At 40.8% G+C, this 20,087-nt stretch overlaps 1 long non-coding RNA gene across 1 annotated transcript; it reads right to left on the reverse strand.

Annotated features, from left to right (window-relative positions):
• Window positions 1-1,749: 1,749 nt before the first annotated feature.
• LOC117367575 lies at window positions 1,750-17,451 on the reverse strand. The gene is made up of 2 exons (XR_004540804.1): window positions 17,380-17,451; window positions 1,750-1,935 (listed from the first exon to the last, which is right to left on the reverse strand). It is a non-coding gene; the product is annotated as an uncharacterized LOC117367575 (long non-coding RNA).
• Window positions 17,452-20,087: the final 2,636 nt, after the last annotated feature.

Raw genomic sequence — 20,087 nt, forward strand, 5'->3', positions numbered from 1 at the left:
TGAGGTAAATTCTCCAATGCTCATAGGAATTCTATGAGCATCGTAGCATTTACCACATCGGCCTGTACTAAAAACCTCTAGCACAGCTTTATAAAAGGGGCCCTTAATTTTCTTAATTAGCTTAACTGGTGTCATTAATTTAAAGTGCAATTAAAAAAAAATAACAATTAAAATGATTTTTAAAAATTAATTATCTGGTAGGCCCCAATCTTGGTAGGTGTTTATCACTTTGAGGTAGACATCTACTCTGAGGCACCTACCAGAAAGTAGGTGTGGTTAGGGTTAGGGATTGTGAGTGGTTTTTGAGCATGATTTGACTTAAGCACACTCATTTTGGCTAAGAAAACCGTGCCTAAAATGGGAGTAAACTTAAATTTTCAACGCCTAGTGATAACAAAGATCAATTAAGTGCTGCTAGGTTTGATTCTATAAATGGTGCCTAGAAGATGATTGAAAATCATGTTGAATAGCTTCTATAAGTTAGGTGCAATTTATAGAATCAGGGCCTAAATGTATTACTGTTTGGATAGCACTGGAGAAAGAGCCCAAATAGACCTCTACGATGAAGAAAGCAATCCAAATAGAAAAGTCATGAAGAGAAGATGTGGATCATTCAACAGCGGACAGTCCCAAATGCACTTTATTGGTTAGCAGCACAATGTGGGCTTGTAGACTCGACACTGGCAGAGTGGGGATGGGTGGAACTGGATGGGCCTAGGGCCTATTTACTCATGTTTAACACTGTGATGTTACTTGCAGTCTGTTTTACAAAGCCATGGCTGCTGTGCGGCAACAGCCCCAAAGCCCGTTAAATCTCTGTGGGCTTCGGGGCCGTTACCGCACAGCAGCCACTAGCGCGGCTTTATAAAAGAGCCCTTGATGTATGCATAAGTTTATTTAGATATCTCATGGTCTTTTTGTTTTTAGCATAATTGATCTGTTTTTAGTTTTAGATTTGCAATTATGTTTTAAATATGTTTATTTATGTGCATTTATTTGATTTTATTTCTGTATTTTTATGATTTATTAGACTCTTTGACGAAGGCAGAATTGCTGAAACATTGTCAGTGTCGAGTCTACATAGAGAATTAGGGCTGAATTTAAAAAATGTGGGGGATACAGCTAAGGAGTTATTTGATTAGAATATTAATTTTTTTAAAAACAGTCCTGAATAACTGGGTTTCTCTGGGTGACCCAGTAAAAGCTGCATCAAGTATATCTTTTTTTATTTTTTTTTACAGAGAGAAGTGGCAGAGTATGAAACTGAATCAATTTGAATGGGAGTTGGGGTTGGGTCCTGGTATTTGGTAATATTAGTTCAGAGAATCTTGGGGGGTAGCTTTATAATTGTGAAGCTATGCTATAAAGGTATCTACTTTCCTTTATAGAGTATTATTATAACTCTATGCACTTAAGCACTGGGTGTACTCACCTGGAGTACTGCGTCCAGCACTGGTCACTGTACATGAAGAAGGACACGGTACTACTCCAAAGGGTCCAGAGAAGAGCGAATGGAGAGGGAACAGTGGGATGGATGCAAAGGGTCCTCAAGGAGCTGGAGAAGGTGGGAAGAATACTAGGATCCAAGTTATATACAAATTCAACTTAAGAATGGTTTAACAAAACGGAACCCATTCTTAACATGAGGACTGCCTCTATATGTCAGATGGATAGCCTTTTGTGACATTCTGTGATATTCTTAGTTGGAAGACTTTCTTAAAATTCTCCTCCACTTGGATATCTTCTCACTTTTATATTATGTTTTAACTCTTTTTTTTTTTTTATTCCACGGATTGAGAACAAATTCTTCTATAATGTCTCAGTTAAGAACAAGAAAAACTTTTGTTTAGATTCACAGGATGAGAACTGTGGTATTGTTTAATTTTACAGTGAATGTTTTCTTTGTAAACTGTTCTGAGCTTCCGGGAGGACGGGCTAGAAATAAAAATAAAGTGTTAAAAGTGTTAAGGTCAGTGGATTTAATATAAACTTCAGGTGAGACACAGAGGAAGCAAAACAGGAACTGAGGGTGAAAATATTCAGACTAGGGCAAACAAACAAAGGTAACAAAGCACTTGAAACTTGGCACAGTGGTTAAAGCTATAGCCTCAGCACCGTGAGGTTGTGGGTTCAAATCCCACACTGCTCCTTGTGACTCTGGGCAAGTCACTTAATCCCCCCATTTGCCCCAGGTACATTAGATAGATTGTGAGCTCACCAGGACAGACAGGGGAAAATGTTTGACTGAGTACCTGAATGTAAACCACTTAGATTATAAGTGGTATATAAATATATAACTTAACTTACTATTTCTTAGAAATGATCATTTTTACCTCTCCAGCTTAGCAAATTCACAAATGGGTCCAAATTCAGGGTGGCACTTGTCCTAGACACGTTTAAAGCAGATCTAATTCCTGGTGTTTTTCTTTCCACCTCCAGGAAGTTGATTTGCTATCCATTATCACTAAAAACTCATTGATTACATACAAGGGGATGCTGAAAAGTTCTCAGTCTAACCAACCAGCTTCCTCAGTTCTGAGCATTATTTTGTCACCATAGCTGTATTTTGATAACGTGCCAATTTTAGAAACAAAATTCTATGTTTTGACACTGTTTCAGATCATTGATTGAACCATATCCGTGTCATTCTCTTCTTGGCTGGGCTGAGAACTTTTCAGCACCCCCTCGTGAGTCCACCAATGTGATGCCCATGCACTGTCCTCAAAATGTCCCTTCTTGGAATGTATGGTTTTCAACCAATATTGGACTTGGTTTGATTCACAGGTTCTAGATATTTTTCTGTGGAAAACACATATATACAGTACATCTACCACTTATGTCTTTTATTGGATGTTTTTTTTTGTGTTTTGTTTGTTTGTTTTGATTATAATTCCCATAATATCACAAATAGCAAATGATTAAATACATAAATAGAGCGAAACAGGGGAGTATTATATCTCATAACAATTTTGAAAGCCTGCTGCATTAGAATATCTGTTCCTTTCTATAGTATTAAAGACATGAAAGCTACAATATGCATGTTCAGAACTGTACTTAAAGTAAAGTGTAGGTTCCATTAGCAAAGCTGCTCACACATTTCAAGCTTGTGCTATTTCAAGCACATTTATGCTTATTACCAGGTGTCTGATATATACCATCCATTTTCTATGTACTCTGGTTTAAATTCTATTCTTAAACTAATTGCTTTCAGACTGATATTTTTTGCAACTTGAGTTGGTATGGAAGGGCCAATTATCTGTAGCAGTAATCTACAGGAAATGACAAATTATGTTTTAAATAATTGAAGGAAAATGGCAAAACTCAGTAAAATGAGAAGCTGGGAACTGTTAAAAGATAAATCTTCTTATCTTAGAGCTAATTGTTTTCATCCATTTAGTTATATCCTATAGTTCTTATAGTATTGATGTTTGGGTTTTTTTTTTTAACTTTTTCAATAAAATAAATAGATTTAAGGATGTGAAAAGTAAAATGTTGATTGCAAACTTATATTTATAACCATGGAGCAGCAATTGCAATATTGTAATTAAAGTACACTCATTTTAAATGGAAATGATGAAAGACGTTCCAGGTTAAAAATTTATTTAGTTAGGACAGATAGAGGGTCATAATAAAAAAAAAACATCTAAGTCCCCTTTTGGCCTAAGGCCTTAAACATTGAAAGTAGAAGCAGGGAAAATGTCCATTATCAAAAAAAAAAACATCCAAAAGGAGGTTTTTTTTAATAATGGCCTGCCTCTACGTTCAGCTGTTTAAACGCCTAGACCACCACTACGTCTACACTAACACCATATAATCAACCTAAAAAAAGCCTAACTCCCAAACGCCCAAAACAAGAGCTTTTAGGCAAAGGAGGAGCCAGTCCTTAGCCTAAAAGCTGGATTCTGTAACCAGTGTCTGTCAAAAATAACACCGGTTACAGAATCCCACCCACCCCCCACCCCCGACACGATCAGGGCAGGAGGTAGCCCAAGCCCTCCTGCTCGGCGGCACCCTCACCCTCCCATCGGACGATTTCGGTGGGGCCAGGAGGAAGCCCAAGCCCTCCTGGCCCGGCCCAACACAGCCCATATGCCTAAGGCCCCGCCCACAGACCCCCGCCTGTGGGTGGGATTTGAGCCGCCTGGGCCAATCAGGCCCTAAGGCCAGCCATTCAAAGGATGGCTGGCCTTTCAGAGGGACGGGCTTGGCACCCGTCCGTACGACCAACAATTTAAAGGTAGGGGGGTTGGGGGGGGTCGGTGGGGGGTTGTATTTTAGTGGGGGGTGGGGGGTAGGGGGTGTCACTGGGCCAGGAGGGCTTGGGCTTCCTCCTGGCCCCATTGGAATTGTTGAGAGGAGCGAGGTTGAGGATCTCCCCTCTCTCCTGGCCCCATCGGAAACAGCAGGGGGGGAGGGGGCTTGGGCTCCCTCCTGGCCCCATCGGAATCAGCCGGTGGGGGGTAAGGGTGCCGCCGGGCAGGAGAGCTTGGGCTCCCTCTTGCCTGATTGTTGTAGGGGGAGGACTCATCGCTGCAGGAGAGATGGCTCATTTCTCCTGCCATGATGATGATCGCCCACCCCCCTCCAAACCGCGGCACTTTGGGGTAAGCATCGCCGGCAGGGGAGATGCCCTGCCCCGATGCTCACCCCTAAGTGCTAGGGTGGTAGGCGATCATCATCGTGGCAGGAGAGATGAGACATCTCTCCTGCAGCGATAGGCAGATTGCTGGGGCCACTGAGCTGCAGCGATCAGCTCAGCGGCCCCTTTTTCGGCACTTATACCTGTTTTGACTTGGTATAAGTCAAAATGTATAAGTGCCAACTAGGCAACCTGTCAAAATCTTTGGTTATACCTGTTGTACGCCTAGGTCTGCCCACCTCTCATCCACCTCCCGCCCTTTCCCCACCTCTAAAAATGCCTCGTTTCTCTCTGTGCGTTTAGAGGCAGGGGAAAGGCCTAAGCTAGTTTTAGATACGTCTAAAACCAGCTTTGATTATGGGTACTTCGACGATCAGGCTTTTTGATCGTCCAAGTACCGATTTAGGCCGCTTTTTAGACATTTGGGTTTTTTTTATTATGAGCCCCCTTATTTTTTAAACACCTAGGCGGGTTATAGCTATACCCACAATTCATTCACAAAGAAAACAATAACTACACATATTAGTACATAGTACCCTTTCTTCTTTTATATTGAGCTCAGCAACAAAACTCCTTCACAAACAAATGTGTCTTGAGCAGTCATCTAAATTGCTTAACATTTTTATATAAGCTTAATTGACCTGGCAAAGTCTTACAAGACTAACACAGGAAGTCTCAGCAGACATCTTGGTAAATTTTTGGACTGGTGGCAGTGGCAGTGGCAGGGACAGGGAAAGGGACAGGGACAGGGATAGGAAAGAGTTTTTGCTTAAATTTTTACCCTAATGAAGTTTTTTTCTTCACTGTAGATAACTGAAGTGTCTTCAGATAAAGACACTGCTTGGAGATTGTAGTGAAATATTTACTACTTAAACAGAGGCTGGATTTCCAGTTTGAACTTTTGAAAGTATATCCTGCTTGAGTTTAAAGGAAGTTCACAGCGACTGTATTATGTTGGAAAGGTGTGGCTGGTGTACAGAAAGAGGATGAACAAGTATGGTGATCAGTGTCCAGAACCAGATGGAGTAACTGGAAAGTGTGGAGACAGAGGCAGTCTATGGGGCATGGAGTGTCTAGAGTGGAAGCTGATTCTAAACATCAGTACTTCAGGTAAGGGTACCTAGAGCTACTGGTGAGAATCTAGAAGAGTAAGGGGCATTCCTGACTGAGAATGAAAGGGGAAAGGTCTTTAAAGAGCCACACTTGGTTTTGTTTCTCCATTTGCTTTCTTTCTAGATGGAGCCAGCCAAGTTTGCAGCCTGGTGGGAGGCTGAGAAGAGACACATAGAAGAGATGACCAAAGAATCTATAATAGCCCAGATGGACTTATGGTGGACTGATGAAAAAGCACAGCAAGAAAGACATGTGGAACTACTCCATCTACTAGGTGAACAAGTACACGGCATCAACAAGCTAGCACAATAACTGATAATACCTGTTGGCAGCATGGTAGGTGCACCAGCAATGGAGCCAATTAGACTCTATAAGATAGCACCAGAAGATGATTTAGAAGATTTCTCACTCATTTGTGAGAGAGTAGCTGTAGCATCTCACTGGCAGGTGGACCAATGGGCTCTGAAATTAATACTATGCTTGTTGGGTCAAGCTCTAGAAACCTACTGAACTCTGAGTCCCAAACTAAAATGGATTATAAAAGTATTAAGACACTGATTAAATTGGGTTATCTCCTGAGCATTATTGCTCCTAATTCAGAACAGTGAGAATGAGACTAGGTGAGAGGCCCTAGGCCAGAGGCTATGGCTAGCACCTCATGTACATAACATACAAGCAGTACTGGCTGCGTTAATAAGGAAACAATTCCTGGAAACCATCCCCAGGTCATTAACATCATTGTAACATTATCAATATATACCTAGATGGCAGAATGTCAGTAAAAATGATAGGAACTCCTGCCTAAACAAAAGCTCCTTTATAGAATCAGGACCTTTATGCTGAGTTCACTTCAATTCCCCCTAAGGTACCCCACTGCTTTGCTGGGATGGCTATGTGGCCTATCTACCAAAAAAATAATGGCCCTTCCTACATCCCAATGCCTGTTTTTTGTGCATTTTTCATTTGGATTCTTTTCAAAAATGTTCCCCCCAAAAAAAAAAATAGAAGCACTGAGGACAAACATCAAAGAAATCTCTATTTACAAATCAAAAAGAAATATTTTTCTGGTTTGAAAATGGCCTCTCTCTACTTTATTTTTGGACATTTTGCAAAACATCTAAAATCAGACTTAAATGACATACTGAAAATATCCCTCTACGTATACCAGCATTTAATCATGAAGAAGTGGAACCTGATTCAACTCTGGCCAACTTTTGGGGCAGACTGGGATGACTGAGCAGGTCTTTATCTACCAACATTTATTATATTGCATATGTAAGTGGAAAGACATATATGTTCAAATACTGCATCACTATGCATCACTTAGTGGTCCTTTTATTAAGGCGCGCTAACCGATTTAGCGCAATTCTAAGGCACCCATAGAATATAATGGATGCCTTAGCATATAGTGCACTCTAATCTTTAGTGCATGCTAAATCGGTTAGTGCACCTTAATAAAAGGACCCCTTAATTATGACACCAGTAAAACCAGTAAGGCAGTATATGCATATGGAAGTGAGCTGGTGTCTCTTTTGTACATTTATAGTATCCAAGGGATAGTACGTAACTGCAAGTTGGGCAAACACCAGGGCAGAGAATGGGTGGCCAATAGGTGTGTCTTCCAATTATATACATAGTTTATAGAATATAATAAATTATGCATGCTACTTGGTGCACCTAGGTGTATCAACTTAAACTTGCCATTGAGATGGAGTAAGAGGACACGCCTAAACATAGATGCAACAATGCCAACTTATACTAGTATTCTATAAAGAAGCCTTGGCACCAAGATATCTTTATAGGATTGGCATTAAGTGAACTGCATTGGGGAGCTTAAACCAATGTACCAGTTTATAGAAGTGCCCTGAAAATGGCTAGAGGGTCATCTGTATTATGATAATTTATGATAATTTATTAACTCATGTGCATACAGCTTGTAGATTTATCACTAGGCATGCAGGGTCTAGCGATAAATCTAGAAATGTAATTAATTTTATTTGCCAGACTGGAGAAACAATGTTTTTGCTATAAAGCGTTTTGAATATTATTGCTACAGTACTTATTATTCTTATAGTACTTAGCATTTCTATAGTGTCACTAGATGTACACAGCTCTGAACATAAAACAGTTTGTTTGAATTGAACCTATACTGCATGTCAGGATCTGGTTTTCATGGCAAATAAAAATTTCATTCTAATTTTCTTGCATTAGAACTTGGAGCATGGCAAAATCATTTGATTGATGGATAGCATTCTAGCATGTTCTGAGAGTTAATAATCATGACCTCCCATTTGTGCTCATTCTGCTGCTGGCAGTATAATACATTAAAATTACCTTTGCCTTCCAAGAATAGTGATACAGCTGATATTGTTTTTCCTGGCATTAAATTTTTAACTAAATTGCTCTGAACATTACCAGCATGAAACCAAACAACCTCTAGGTAATTAAATTTGAGGCTAGAAAATATACACGGAAAAACACAGTTAAAGAAATTTATCATACTGGAGTAAAGAAACAACCTTTTTATGTTCTGAGCAGAGATTGGTCTATTTAATAAGTGCAGTAAATAAATGAATGCAAGTGCCAGGAGCTGTCTAAACTACCGCAGGTGAAGCTCAATTTTCTATAGGCCATCTAGGTTGGAAAATGGATGCCAGTTGGGACATTCAAAATGTACAGTGTGTTTTTCAAAGGGCTCACGGAATGTAGTCTTTTGCTGAATACATATATCTCTGTCACCAAAAGAATATGTACAAAAGAGATACCAGCTCACTTACATATGCATATACTGCCTTAATGGTTTTACTGGTTTCATAATTCATACCAGTGGTCCATCCTGGCTAGTATCCTGTTTTCAACAGTGGCCAATCAGTGCCACAACTACCTTACAGAAACCCAAATAGAAGCAATATTCCATGCTCCCAATCCAGGACAATCATTGGTAGTATACAAAAAATAGTTCCTAATGCATATTAATGGTATGGTCCTCTAGGCACCAGCTTCTAGAATTGCCCTACTTTAGAACATACTGTACAGTACAGGGCAACTATTACAATATCAGCAGCATCTGGGATTGGGTAGAAGAAACACACTAGACATGCTTCTACTATAGTATCAGATCAAATTAAGGATAAGAAACCTAAAATGCACTGTATAATGAAGGTAATTTTGATTCAGACATTGCTTTTCTTGAAAATGGGCTTTTATAAAACGGATCACCTAGTATGCTGGTAAGCATATGAGTACTGCCTTTTCATGCCCAGGTCTCCTGAGCTGAGAGGAAGTATACCCAGTGATGGAGTTTGGGAGAGTTTCGACTTACAAAAATACATTTGAAAATCCAAGTGTCTGCACTTAAACTAACCCCGAAACTTGAGTGTACTGAACAGCAAGCATAAATATGTACGCAGAGTCATTTTCATGCTTCACGATATTCAATGCTATTTAACTGGCCATGCATGGCTCCTGGTTGGTTAAAAAGTGCTAAGCCTATTCAGGAATATTCAGCAGGAGACAATTACCTACTAGGCTGGTCACCAACTATATTGCATGACATAACCGGTTAGAGGAAATACTGGAAACCGCCTAGACTTAGGGCAGTATATAAATTTATTAAATAAATAAATATATGTATTGGCTGACTGACTAAGTTTAGCAGCAAGACATATCCACATAAATAGCTGGTCTGTCTTTAGCTGCTGTGACTTAGTTGGTCAGCCGATGAATATCAGCTTAACCGTCTATGTTCAAAAATGGATAAAACTCAACTGGAAATTCAGTGTCAGTTACCAAATAGGTCTGGCATTGAATTTCCAGGTTTGCTGCTGACTTTGGGAGTCAGTCAAACTAACTCCCACAGTCTATCGGCCCCATAATATTAACATACTTTCATTTTGAACTGCCGCTATTCCACCTGGCTGTTACCCTCCTGAACTGTGTGTTATCTATTTTCAGGCAAGCTACCTGGGAACTGTTGAGGGTGATTTCAGTGCACCTGACTGGGATAAGTTTGACATCACAAGCCCTTAATAAAAGTGACACCTGCCCTTTCGTTCGTCCCTTCACATGCAGCTTTGTATGCAGTTTTGTATTTCTACAGTTTTATTTTGTACTATTTAAGAAGGTCTTTTTAAGGTTATAGATGCCCACTCCCTCCTGCCAGAACCCCTGAAATACCCTCCAACTGCAATAGGTAGGAGGGAGGCCCACTCCCTCCTACCTGCAGGTCCCCCTAACTCATGACCTGCCCCAACTGCTGATACCTTTGAACCCACATCCCTACCCCGTCACCCCAAAGCCTTAATCCCCCATTCCAAACCCCCTGCACTTTTATAGTAAGACCAGGCAGAGGGATGCCTATACCCTCTGGCTGGCAGGCCTGCCTCTTTACAATGGCATGCCTTTCTCTTCTCGATACATCTGGGATGTACCTCCTATAGGAGGAGCCTTAGGCACTCAGGTCAATCAGGGCCTTAGACCCCCTTCCCATATATCCTGGGATACACTGGGAGGGGCTCAGGACCCCATTGGCTCCTCCCAATGTATCCCAGGATGCAACATGAAGGGAATCTAAGGCCATGATTGGCCCAGGTGCCTAAGGCCTTTCCTATGGAAAGGGCCTTAGGTGCTTGGGGTAATCAGGGTCTTAAGCCCCTCCCCTGTGCATCCCAGGATGCACTGGGAGGGGAAGGTCCACCATTGTGAAGAGGTGGGCCTGCCAGCGCTAGTTACAGAATATGGCCCAGTATGTCTAAATCTCAAAGGGGCATGTCTTGGAGGGGACCAGTGTGGTTTTTTGATTTGGATGTTTTTCTGTGATAATGGAACATTTTTAAAATGTCCAGGGTCAAAAAAATAGGATGTTTGAGGCTAGATCTGTTTCAATAACTACTAAATGCCCAAAAGGTACCCAAACTGAACAGATAACCATTGAAGGGATAAAGGCATGACCCCCTTAATCTTCCAGTAGTCATTGATCGCCTTCTACCCCATAAGAGATGAAAATGACAGTACATATCAGGCTCTAGGACAGTTGTTGCCATTGAATATTGCCATTGAATGGGCATTCCTCTTAGAGCAGCAAGCAGGTCCATGAAGTAGTTGGTCATGCAGTGGACTGTAGAGAAGGCCTACATTCTAACTTATACACCTTCTAACTTATCCCATTCTAACTTATACACCTTGTGGTGGAAGGTGGGAGTGTCCCAAAAACTACAAAATATCTACTGAACCTACATATAGGTGACACATGCAGGCAGAAGGGCTATTGTTTGGGTGTACAGTTGAGAACAGTAAATTTTTTGCTATTCCTGAAAGGTTCACCATACAGTATAAGCGAGTTATAATGTGATGTGTACCTGGAACCTTTTTGTGTAATTTACTGCAGTGCCCCCTAGGCTGTCCCGCTGCTCTCTAGGAAACTCTGTGTGGCCAGTCTAGTAAGACTGCTGGCTCCCAGATGTCCCAGTGGCTTTTTTTAAAATTTTTCTTTTGGACTTTTATTTTTGTTGGGGGGGGGGGTGCAGAGGGGGTGTCCTTAAAAAAAGACGCACTGAGCACAAAACATCTAAAATAAGGTAATTTTTAAACCAAGAAAACAGATTTTTTTGTGGTTCAAAAATGGCCATGTTTGATACTGGATTTTTTTTTTTAGATATCCAACATCGAATTTGGATGTCATATACATCTCTTAATATACAATTGAATGTATATAATTCCCTTCCCTTTCTATTCAAATAGCATAATTGTAAACATAGGATAAAAAAATAATTTAGTTATTGTATGGAATGATGTCCCCTGGAAACCTTGTGGACTCTAATGTCACTGTACCAGAAAAATACTGTGATAACCAACACTTATTGAAGAGATTGAACAAGCTGTGATTGCAGGGTCATTTCCATGCCCACTGATAAACTGCTCAGTGCAAGAAAAATAGACATTCTGGAAAAAGAGAAAACATTTTCATTCCCACTGGTGCAAGATAAATAGGATGGGTAAAAGAAAGCCACAAAAAACACAATTTCTAGTAGAACTGTACAACACAAACACGACTATTGTTTACTACTTATGGAAACAATGAAAATCATCACATACCAAGACCTTTAACTATAGAAAATGTGACAGAAAAAGACCAAGAGCTCCTTTTACGAAAGCGCGTTAGGGCCTTAACGTGCGGAATAGCGCGTGCTAAAATGCAGCGCGAGCCACTACCGCCTCCTCTTGAGCAGGCAGTAGTTTTTCAGCTAGCGCACGCTATAGCGCGCGCTAATGCGGTGCATGTGCTAAAAACGCCAGCGCACTTTCGTAAAAGGAGCCCCAAAATATTCTCATATGCAATCAGAGAACAAGACGACATGTCAGAAAATATTCCACTATGTAACGACAGGCCAAGATAATGTGGCAGAAAAAGATCAAAGTACTCCCAATTTTCTTGGGTGCCCAGTGGCATGCAGTGAGGGCTTTCAGGGGATTCAGTGAATCCCTAGCTCTACAGTCCTGCTTTTTTATTTTTGTTTACTTTTTGTTTGCAGTTTAATTTGTTGAGTAGGCAGCCCTACTCAACCAGTCAAACTGCATCAAACAACAAGTAAACTCAGTGCATGCTAAATATTAACATGCGCTAAACGCTAATGCATGCATGTTAGTCTGTGGATGCGTTAGCAGTTAATGCATGCATATATTTAGCATGTGCTAAATGCACGCTAAAAATCATAGCGCTCCTTAGTAAAACAGGGGGTTAGGGTCACTATGACACAGAATTGATACAATCATTTTTACTTAATTGTTGTAATTTGTAGGTATGAATGAGGGAGTGTATGCTGCGTCTGTCCTCTCTAATATGGAGTTCCTTTCTTTTTATGTATTTTCAATTGTAAACCACTTGGACCTGTCATAAGAACAGGCAGTATAACAAGTTTTAATAAATCATAAACAAAAAATAAAAATAAAATAGCAGGGCTCTTGGACCGGGGATTCTCCAAACCCTCCATAAGGCCCTGGCAGTACTGATCTGAATTTGATTGGTTGAGCAGCATCTTCTTGTTGTTTGCTCAACCAATAAAATTCAGAGCAGTGTCTTTGGGGCCTTTATGGGGTGGGATAAATCCCTTGAAGACCCTGACCACACGCTAGAGACCTGATTGTTCTTTGGTTTTGTCAGGGGTGTCAAAGTCCCTCCTCGAGGGCCGCAATTCAGTCGGGTTTTCAGGATTTCCCCAATGAATATGCATGAGATCTATTGCATACAATGAAAGCAGTGCATGCAAATAGATCTCAATGCATATTCATTGGGGAAATCCTGAAAATCCGATTGGATTGCGGCCCTCGAGGAGGGACTTTGACACCGCTGGGTTATGTTGTCTAAACAAATTCATGCTATAAACTTCTGAAAGAGTCTCTTTCGCACAAAACAATTGAGAAGACTGCAAGCACTAAATTCAGGAGGTTTAAACCATGGCCTATGAGTGAGAATTTCATTCTTCTCATTCATAGGTAGGGGTTCACATTGCCTTTATTTTTAATTTTACTTAGAATACAGTCTTGTTTTGTAATATTCTGTTCTGACTGTTCTCAGTACTCTCTCTTTTCCATTTGTAACAATACAAGGGCAAGTTTACAACAGTTTACTTAGATTTGGAGATGAAGAAGGTATTTACACATTTAAAGCCAAATAGCACAAATCTTATAGAAATTGTACCTATATTGATGACATGGACATGGCATACAACAGGGGATTGGAATAAACAGCTCATACAATTTGCACATATGTTGTGATTCCCAAACCTGATCCTGGATGTGCCCAGCCAGTCAAGTTTTCAAGATATCCACAATGAATATTTGTGAGAGAGAGATATGCATTCAGTGGAGGCAGTGCACATAAATCTCTCTCATGGATATTCATTTTGGATATCCTGAAAATCTAACCGGTTTTGGTGCTCCCAGCACCAGGTTTGGGAATAACTGATATAAGCTATGATTCTGCCCAAATTCTTCTTATGAACACGTGTACCATAAGATTGTGTACAAGAATATAGCTAATTGTGCAAGAGAAACTTTTAAACATAAGATAATTTTATAAAAGCCCTTTTACCCACATGAAACAGTGATAATGTTGTGGGTTGCAAAAGTATTATTTAAGCCTTCTTTCAGTTAAGTCTTGGATTGTTGTGTGCACTGTGTCCCACATAAGGGCATTGTCTGGCAGATATGTCATGATATAAAAAAAAAAAAAAAAAGGATGAGCTCTACTGCTCTAGATATATGTGACATTTAGGGCCTCTTACAAGTACTAGCAGTTTTTAGCGCAGAGAGCTGCGCTGCTCTCGATGCTGATAGGAACTCTATGAGCGTCGGGAGCAGCGCAAGCCATTCAGTGTGGCTCACCACGCTACAAACTGCTAGCGCAGTTTGATAGAAGAGGCCCTTTAATGTATACCTCTCTCATTGTGTTTGCTTGTTCTTATACGTGAAATGTTATGTCTTCCCATTCACTTTCTTGTTATTTCCCATTCTGAACTATTGCAATTCCTTGAATCAGCGATTGAAACTCTCTCATATTAAAAGACTTAAACTTATACAGAACATTTCAGTGAAAGTACTTGTAAGAGATAAGAAATTTGATAGCGGTTAGATCTCTTCTAATTGAGATGCACCAGCTCCTGATTTCCGTTCAAATGACTTAACTGTTGCTCATCAAGTCTATTACTCCAGTTTGCACCCTTTTATTTACAGTGCGCTTATATCTTATACTTCTACAGGACCACTGTGTTTTTCACAGCATAGTTCTCTTACTGTTCCTTTTCTTTTGCATATCTATCATGATTATATTAGAGGTTCATGTTTTAGTATTATTGTATTTTCCCTTTGGAACAGTCTGCCCCTTAATATTCATCTAAATTCTCCTTAAATAAGTTCAAAAGGACATTTTAATTTGTTCAATCACTTCCTTCCTTACCTGAACAGTTATAACCTAAGTTTAATATGGACATTTCCTCTACCACCCTGTGAGGGAGTCTATAAGATACTGCCACTTCCCCTTAGGAACACATATAGCATAAGGGCTACTTTAAAACCCTAGTTCTGCCTAAGGAAGAAGTGACATGGGAGAGGTGGAGCTAGGAAGGGCATGATCCAGGAAGTATTTAAGGCTGGGCCAGAGCTAGGTTAGGGAAGCCCAGAGGGTTGCACTATAAACACCATTATCCCAAATCTGAGAAACTACAACCACTACATTCAGGTAGGCCAAGTTCATCTTGGAACTTTGAGAGTTTGTGTTTGACCTCCCTGGCTGCAGGCCAGCCTGGTGTATCTGCTAGAAACTGTGCTGATAACCTTGAATCCAGAGATCAGGCCAGAGACCCTTAAGAACTACTGCTGAGCCAAGAGACTTTCATGTATGCTGTAGCCTGCAGGAGCAGGCTACCTAAAAATTGGTCCAACCAATATTCAGTGCTATTTGGCTGGTCAGGAATGGCTCCTGGCTGACCATCTCCCACAGAATATCCCATTTCCCCAGATTGACTGGTGACATAAATGATCACTACTAATATTTAGTGCTATTTGGCTGGTCAGGAATGGCTCCTGGCTGGCCATCTCTCACGGAATATCCCATTTCCCCAGATTGAATGGTGACATAAATGATCACTACTAATATTTAGTGCTATTTGGCTGGTCAGGAATGGTTCCTGGCTGGCCATCTCCCACGGAATATCCCATTTCCCCAGATTGACTGGTGACATAAATGATCACTACCAATATTTAGTGACTGACTGGCTAAGGCTAGCAGTTAGATAGACCCACCTAAAAATCAGGCCTATATTTGGCCTCTAGGACTTAGACTTAGCCAGGCAACTTTATGCATTCTCAATAGCAGGCCCTGTTGTGCTTACAAAAATAGCTTGAATATTACTTTCTCCCCAACTGTGAGTTGAACAGGATCGTTCCCTTACACCTTTACTAAAATATCATTTATTTCACTGGAACTTGTTGAGTGTGTGTGACTTATCTGGCCATGTGGACCATCTTCACACATGGTATCACATATCTCCTCTGTGTCAAGTAAACTCTAGTTCTGTGACCATGTTGCTGGTATTTCCTGGATGGTATTAGTTTATTTACCTTCTCCTTTTCATGTCTATAATTTTACCTAGTAGCTTTGCCTATTAGAATATTTTGATTTTAATTAAACCTCATCTTATATTTCTCTTGTTCAAACTTTTATACTTCTATTACTGTAAATAGCTTAGGACCCCTTTTACAAAGCCACAGTAGCGATGCTGCTGTGGTAAATGCACCAAAGCCCAAATTGAATGGCAACATTGCTACATGGCTTTGTAAAAGGGGCCCTTAGATATTATCTTGATTTGTACTTGTATCAGTACAAGCGGGGTAGGATCTGGACCAGTACACAAACAGCCATGAACAAGCAGAGAAGGTAAAATAAAACTTCTTTATTTACTCAAAAAGTGAAATCATGTACCCTGTTACTTCACAGGGCCAGGCATATAAGTAACAGTCAGTTCAAATAGCAAATATCTTGGTATTTCATAGGGTTTCTGATTGTCCTGCTCAAAACAGTCTTTCAACAGTTTTCCTCAGTCAGGCAATAGGGTCTGGCCCCATCCACACCTCAGAATTAGAATCTTGGAGGGGCATAATCAAAAGAAACATCTAAGTCTGTTTTGGGTCTAAGTCGCTAGCTGCCCAAAATTGGCAGTGTCAAAAGTCCATTCCCGAAAAATACATCCAAAATATTTTTCTTTTTCAAAAATCTAAGTATACCGTACATCCAGCCGTTCAGTCAACCAGACCGCTAAGTCATCTATCTTTATACTCCATTCTCATCCAAAAATGTGTCCAAGTCAAAAACACCTAAAACAAGACCTTTTGCACATGGGAGGGGCCAGAAAAGTGATGGACTGGACACCCAGACATGGCAACAGAGTAGTGGGGTACCTTACAGGACACTGCTGCAAGCTTCACAAAAAGGGTGCCACATAAACATCTCACCACAACTCCCTTATAGGTCATGATGAGCCTCTAAAACCTACTATACCCATGTGTCTACAACCTCAATAGCCCCAGACTACTTAAACCACCTCTGTGCTGCTCTACTAAGCTTTCCTATGCCAGGTGCTGATGTTCTGGAAGTAGATATGTAAAGTTTTTATTCCATTTTTTAATGGCGGGGGGGGGGGTCAGTGATCAGTGGGGGAGGGTGTGGAGGTCTGTACTTTGTGTCTATAGTGGTTATCTGGTCACTTTAGATAACTTCTTGGCACTTAAACCTGGTTTTAATGGCCTAGGTTACAATGTACAATTTCTGACTAGGCAGTCTTGTTAAACTTTTGGTTATACTTACAGTATGACTAAGTCTAGCTCAGCCCACATCCCACCGAAATCCCACCTTTGCCACTCCTCTTAAAATACCCCTTTTAGCTCTGGGCATAAAGCAGCACTGAAAAGGCCTAAGTCATCTTTAGATATGTCTAAAACCCAGTTCAATTATCAGCACTTGGACGACTTATCTTACTGATCGTCTAAATGCCGATTTAGACCAGTTTTTAAATGTATTTCCATTTATATTATGAGCCCCATAGGTAATTTAACAAAGAAAAAGGATGGCTTACCTCAGCCAAGCAGAGTCTCTCAGGTTTATAGTCAAAGCATATACAGGAATCACCTCTTCCTTCTTCTTCCCTGTGCCTCTCTAGCTAGTTCTGACTTGGCCTTTTTATACTTCCTGGTTCCTGTCTCCCTGACTCTTCCTTCCTGTGTCACTCCTCCCATAAGGTGGAGCTACCTATATTAAGTTGGCTCTGGTATTGTGAGGAAGTATCCAGCAGGGGGAGTGCTAATGACCTATAGACTCCCTCATAGTAGTATATCAAATAAACGTGAAATGTGAAAATATCTATAAAAATATGCATACAGATTAATGAAGCATACAAATAGACAGGCATAGCCTCAGTAATAGCTGTATCACCTTTGTATGAAATATGCCTTAAAAATATATTTCTGGTACAAAAGCTTCCTGTACCTGTAATGGCACCTAATCACTTCTTCCCCCAGTGCTCACAATTCCGATCCCTTTTACCATTTCATTAAATATACTGAGGCATTCACCTCCTGACCCCTATTCCCCAATAACACCACTCTCCCAAATGTCACACACACCAAAAATATCATCCAACCTAAGTAGGAGAAAAGTGCCTTACCTTTTTCCACCTATCTGAATAAAATCTTCCAGCTAGGTAGGAAAAAAATAGATCTTAAAAAAGAAAAAAGAGAGAAAGAAAGAGAGAGATTGTCTGGTTTTGGGTTTCTTAGCCCCTGGGATTCCCAGGCTTCTGGGTTTGGGCCTGAGGTACTAGTGTTGGGCTTCTGAATCTGAGTCAATATAAGCATTCAGGGTCACTGCTAAGCAATATCCAAAAAGAAAGGCATATCTGTAGAGACTGGATGACTGGGAAGATTAGGACTGCAAAAAAAAAAAAAAAAAAAAAGCATTTAGGTATTGTATAGTCCTGGAACATGAAAGCAGAACTACATAGCCAAGTATGGATCAGAAAGACATCCAAAATGAATGAGAAGGACTGGGAAACCCAACAAGCAGCAGGAAAAAAAGCCAGGTGAGCAGATGAATGTTTCCCAAGATTCTGCATTATACATCTGTTGCTCTCCTTGAACACAAGCACCAGTCAGGGAATATCCTGCACAAAACTAACGTGGCCTTCCCAAGATGTCAGACTTCCTAGTAATCAGAAGTGTTCTCTGACCTATCCTTGCCCTGAACGCCCATTGCTTCATTGCAGATCACTAGCCTCTGTATGATTCTAGGGTCACTATTTCAGGCCCTGTCAACCTTGGCAACATCAGCTACAGTTTCTAAGTAGCTACTAGACTACAATGTTTTGCTTGTAGTGTACATAGTGTGGCTGTGACAAGTGTGGGAAATGGAGGCTGCAGGTGTCTCGGGTACTGTGTCTGTTGATGATCAGAGGTCGTACATTAAGAATGAAACTCTATGTGGCAAAAACCCAACAGCAATCCACAGTGTATTACATGAAGTTTGTGATGAGTTAACAGTGGACCGTAGTACAGTTTCTCAGTGGGCAACTCGTTTTTGGAGTGGTCGTGTGAGCATAGATAATGATGCAAGACCAGGAAAGCCAAAATCAACAACTGATGAATGATGTATGAAACTCATGGGCAAGATCGTCGTGTGACATGTGAGGAACTTTCTGAAACCATAGGGATTCCACCGACATCAGTATACCGAATTCAGACAAATAATTTAAAAAAGAAAAATTTATGCGCAAGAGACTCCTGGATAATGCAAAAATGCTGAACCAAAGATTCGACGTTGAAGGTCAGGCATTCTTGAATCGCATTGTTGCTATTGATGAAATGTGGGTCAGAGTTTGAGCCGGATATAAAATCACAGTCCAACGAGTGGAGAGCTCCATCTTCCCCACGACCAAAAAAATTTAAATGAGCTCAATCAAAAATCAAACAAATGATGATTTTTGCTTATGTTCATGAAGGCATCATCATCACAGACAAAGTTCCATGTGGAAGAAGTGTCACAGCAGTGTATTATCGTGATTTTTTGCCAAAAATGTGCAGAAAAATGCACAAAACCTGACCTCAGTTGCTCTTTGCTGGGTCACTCATTCTTCATAACAATGCTCGCCCGCACATAGGGAATGTTGTCATTGAAAAACTATGTGAATATGGGTGTCTTGGATAGAATAATGAAGCTTCCCGGATGTTGGGACTCAGTCATTGCAAAGCAGGGAGACTATATTGAAGGATTGTAAAGAAATACCATATTTTTCGCTCCATAAGACACACTTTTTTCCCCACAAAAGTGGGAGGAAATGTCTGTGCATCTTATGGAGCGAATATAAAACATTTTTAGCACAGAAAATGGGAGAGACATTTTTTTTTTTTGGGGGGGGGGGCTTAAGGTAGGGGCTACTGACAGGTTGACTCCTCAGCAGGTTCCTCACACATGGTAATCATCAACTGAGAAAGCCCGTAGAAAAATCCCAGAAAAGAACGATCTGATATTGACGTCAGAGCTGCTCTTCTACCTTCCCGGGCTGTGTGGTCTTGGCTTTGGTCCACATGCATGTGTGAGACGGCTCCTTCATGCATGCAGGTCAGAGGACGTCCTCGAGCCTTGTTTCCTTTGCGCAGGGCCACCCTGGCTGGAAGCACTCGCAGGGCGGTTGGTCTCTGTGGGGTTTTACATGCATGTGCGTCTCTGCATCCTGGCGCAGGAGGAAAAGCATACTGGGTGTCAGATCTGACAGCAGAAGAGGAGATGGAG

The sequence above is a fragment of the Geotrypetes seraphini genome, chromosome 1 (genome assembly GCF_902459505.1).
Source record: "Geotrypetes seraphini chromosome 1, aGeoSer1.1, whole genome shotgun sequence".
Classification (NCBI taxonomy): Eukaryota; Metazoa; Chordata; class Amphibia; order Gymnophiona; family Dermophiidae; genus Geotrypetes; species Geotrypetes seraphini.